This window comes from Rhyacophila brunnea, unplaced genomic scaffold (assembly GCF_057557595.1).
Source record: "Rhyacophila brunnea isolate RB1 unplaced genomic scaffold, BYU_Rbru_1.0 scaffold_15, whole genome shotgun sequence".
Taxonomy (NCBI): Eukaryota; Metazoa; Arthropoda; class Insecta; order Trichoptera; family Rhyacophilidae; genus Rhyacophila; species Rhyacophila brunnea.
The window spans coordinates 19,271,142-19,275,979 of record NW_028232806.1 but is presented as its reverse complement, the minus strand read 5'-3'; the positions used below and the strand labels follow the sequence as shown (position 1 = coordinate 19,275,979).

General features: G+C 30.8%; 1 non-coding gene across 1 annotated transcript; it reads right to left on the bottom strand.

Annotated features, from left to right (window-relative positions):
- Positions 1–1,352: 1,352 nt before the first annotated feature.
- Positions 1,353–1,424, bottom strand: TRNAE-UUC (transfer RNA glutamic acid (anticodon UUC)). The gene has a single exon. It is a non-coding gene; the product is annotated as a tRNA-Glu (tRNA).
- Positions 1,425–4,838: the final 3,414 nt, after the last annotated feature.

The following is a 4,838-nucleotide window of genomic DNA, read 5'->3' as shown; positions in this document are numbered from 1 at the left end:
AATTGAACAATGGTATGTAATTAGTTTGCTTGGTTTGTAAGAACCCCTCTTCTGGTGAAGGCCTCATCCAAAGTGTTAATCTCTGGCCTCTCTGGTTTCTTTCTCCATACCCGTTTGATTTCATGGGTTAGCAACTTCACTGAGAAAGGTCTCACACTCGAACCACACATTATAGATGTGCAATTGTGTGTGTTGCAACCTTCAAATACACCAATATTGAATGAGCGTCAGTGCATAAACCGTCAGTTATCAGACGAAGGGCGAGCGTATTCTTGACACGTGTTTAAGTTTATCCCATATTCTTCCACGCTCGAGATCGGTTGCATGTTACTCCACACCCGTTAGGTATTTCAGTTCCCATTATTTCCCTGGAAAATGCCTAAATATTACCGCATCGACCCGCATATTATATTATGCAACATACGAGTATAAAAAAACATGTCGTTCCCACAGGGTTAGAGGAGTAGGCGGACTTCGCCAAAACTTTTCAAACGTCTTGATTTTGCTCAACTTTAAATAAACAAATTACAACAATTATTATCAAGTTACTTAATTAGAATTCGTCTGCATATTTGTGTTGTCCCAGTGATATGTTATATTATTTTATTGGATATATATCTACATAAAAAAGTAATTTCAGCTAAACTTTAAAAATACTGACCTTGATAACTCTTTGCGACATTATAATATACTTACCTATTATTGTACGACCATACTATAATTTCAATTATGTGAAATAGTATGTTGTACTATAATCGTACGCCAAATATACCAAAAAATCTGTAATATTGAAGAATTAAATATAAAAAATATACGAGTTACTTATAGTTTTTTCAGATACTTACTATATTTTTTAGACATTTAAAGTCTACCATAATTAATTGTGTGAAAGAAGATAGCAAATCCCACACAATGTTAATTAATTACATCGAATTACACAATCTCTACAAATAGATTGTAAGTAAGCAATATGCATTCGGCAATTAATTCGTCATTTTAAATAGGTAAATGATTAATTAATAGTCACTGCTTACCGTACTGACAAAAATAAGTAGATACGAATATTATATTATTATTATATTTGCAATAATTATTAATTTAATTAAAATATTTGGGATAAAAATAATTCATATAAAAATAAGTAAGTACACAATATATAATTAGTATGTAAATTTCATAAATCACATCTTCAAACCTTCAGTAACATAAAATTATTAAGTATATTATTGTCTATAAATTTACAAAACGAAATTTTAAAATATAATATTATAGATAGATTAAAATATATGGTTAATTATGAACAACTCATTATATTAGAGTCAAAGAACAACATTTTTCAATTAAAAAAATTATTCCCGTACCGGGAATCGAACCCGAGCCTCCTGGGTGAAAGCCAGGTATCCTAGCCACTAGACCATACGGGAGATGAGAGCAGTTGTCCGAAATAACTTACAAATCGGCACTTAAGAAAATTTCACGAAAACTGAAAATGTAAATTGAATACGTACCTACTTATTTATAATTTAGTCGAAGTATTAATAACTTCAATGCGTCTCTAGCGATGACGTATGTTTGTATCACGTAAGCAATTAGTATACTCACAATAAACTTTTTATTTATTTCTTATCAATTTTAAAACATTAATAAATAACTGTTATACAATATTATAAATAGGTAAACATTGTCAGGCATAATAATATTATCATTAAGATCTGTAAGTTGATTTTTTGACGTTTCGTATGGCATACTGTGTATTTGGTCATCTACATATATAATATAAAATACAAAATACGTTTTTATTTGTATGTTTGTACATTTCAATTTTTACCACATATCAAGATATAAGTAGGTAGTTCTGGCATCTGTCATTATATTGTCTACAATTATCTTGACATTGAAAAATCTAATTAACTACCCACTCTATCATAGTTGTGTTAAGTTAAAATAAATATATTTCGATCACCGAAACGACCTCATGCGAAGTCGGTCTAATTCGGCTAGTTCTAAATAACGACGGCCCGGTGTAGATATTTAGCCACCTATGAATCTACAATCAATGGGCTCTGCTGTCCTTTCGCAAGCATAATAACTATATTTGTATTAGACGTCGGTTCCAGTAAAAGTAAAGTAGTTATTAATATAACAATATCATCAATTTATAAAAAATAAACATTTCGTTTAAGGGTTTATATTCGCAATATGTACCTACACACCATGGTTCTCAAAGGACACTGAATTATCTATAAACACTGAACTATCTTATATAAAGGGCCCTGAAAAACTTGATATATTAAAACGTAATTTTCGTAATATCGTTAATTTTTTTCATGTTACTCACCTTACCTTCAAGAAATTGATTATATTTTCAACAAAATCTACTATTTTTAACATTTCAGACTCTATTGATATCATCAATGTTGGTCAAAAATATTGCATAAATAGTTTTTATTTTGTGACAATGTAGAAAATGGCTTTTTGCCTTGCAGGTACTTTTTAATGTCTATAAACCTTTTAGGGCATGTGGTAATGTACTAGAAAAAATAAGTAAGTACCTACATAAACATAAAAAAATAATTTATCTGCCAATTTTAATTCTAAATATTTATTTATAGGTATATTTGAATGTCAAAAACAAAAACAAATATTTCAAGTCGTCGCGTTCCTTAACATAACTAACTTAACTAACACTAATACAGCTACCATATTGTAGTAGGTACCTAGCTAGATATTTAAAATTATGTATATAATTTTAAAACACTTCAGAAAATATATTTACCTTTTGTAAAAACTCCTAGAAGAAAAATTAGATGGAGTAAGATTCAACCTCACATCTTTATTAGTCTGTATGAGTGCTTTTATCTTTTGATAAATGAAAAATATTTATTAATGGATTTAATGGATATACTTGCGTTGATTGTAATGAAATTCAAAAATTGATAATATGAATGAATTAATTATCAAATGGTTATATGAATGAAAAATAGAAATACGTACAATGGATAATATAGTTGCGTTAATTGATAATGAAAATGTTACAGTCAAAATAGGTTAATTTGTTAAAGTAAATTGATTACATGAACGAATTAATAATAATGAATTATTGAACGGATATAAATCGAATAATAATTCATTCAATTAATAATTGATAGTAAAATGAGTTAATAAATCAATGAATGTATCGATTTGGTAAATAATAAATGAAAAATATTTAAGAATACGTAAAGTTGCGTTGATTGGTTTAATTTATGAATAGTTAATTGAATGAGTTAATTTTTATAATAATGAATGAAACACAATGCAAATTGACTGACATGAGCGATGGGGGTCCAACCGTCAAGCATCTCATTCTAAATGAACGTATACGTGCCCATAGAAATTGAGGAGAGGGGGAGGCATTGTCAAAATAAACATTAGACTATGGCCAAGCCTTAGATGAATATGTAAAATTGTATATTCGTGATACCAATATTCTCAAGTCAATGAATGGATCAAAGTGGTCAGGAAAGCGAAGAAATATAAATTGAATAAAAAAAATCAATAAAAATAACACAACACGTTTCACTTCTGTCATGTGTGCTCACAGCATATACATTTTGTACAGCTTGGTATTTTATTATATATCTTCTATCAATTTAGACCGTATATGCGGTGATACAGAAAAATACCTAACATACGAGCTAAGAGCGGAATGCAGAAACATTTGTCATAACTAAAATTTCCTTAGCAGAAAACACTATGCAGAAACATTGTCCTTAGTTAAGATCATTTCTATTGAAAATAATACCATATTTAAAAATTCTCTTTAGGTAAATTAGGTAAATTATTTTATAATTGTTAAACGATGACAAAAATATGACAACTGCATTTTATAAATGCAATAACTATAAATACATATTAATATTTAATTATAATACTCTTATGTTTCCGTTATAAGTCATTATACGTGATTCCACAGGCACCGCAAGATATTTTTTTAACATGGTAACACTAGCGTCAAGTGTCATTCTTCACCTGGCATTTCGTATTTCTGTGGGTTGGCGTATAAAAGTAAAATAATACTCTGCCAGTACATGCCAAACGAATTAACACTATCAATATCCATATTGAGATACATTGTTAAATGAATTTGAGTGTATGGACTGTGTTATAGACATGCGAATTTATTTTGACAGCAGCTGTCAGTGGCAAATGGTAATACAGAAAGGGGCGTGTTAATAACAAAAGTAGTCTATGGTTAAGGATTCCTTAACTCTATACTCAGGATTGTCTATAGTTACGTCATGCTTTTCGGCGACTTATCCTTAGGAACGAAATCTTAGGCATAAAGCCCACCAAAAAAGCGCTCGGTGCGCTCACTACTGAGTAGGCCCCCTCCCACCCGCGCATTACCCTTCACCTATGTAATAAGGGGCCCAAGAAGCACAAAATAATTATTATTTCAGCGTCTCTCATAACAAATCAATAAAAATATTATATTATTTCTCGGGGCTTGTAATTAATATTCACGATGACATCATTCTACCAGCGAAATATTGGACACGCAGCAAACTAAACAATGGGTTCACTGTTATTAAATAATGGCTTCTCGCCCGTCTATCGACGACGCTTCAAGGAGCGTGATTTTGCTTGCCGTGTTCAATGAATGGACTACGTTTTATTTTCGTTAATTCGTATCGCTGAGAAGCCAAAAAACGATGAATCATGGGGCACGCGGGCACAATGCGTCGTCAAATCCAGTGTGCGCTGGCGTATTTGATTACGTTGTATTTTCGATGATTCACATAGAATATGCGCGAGCGCCCCGCAAGTCCGCTTTAGTGGACGTTATGCCTTAGATT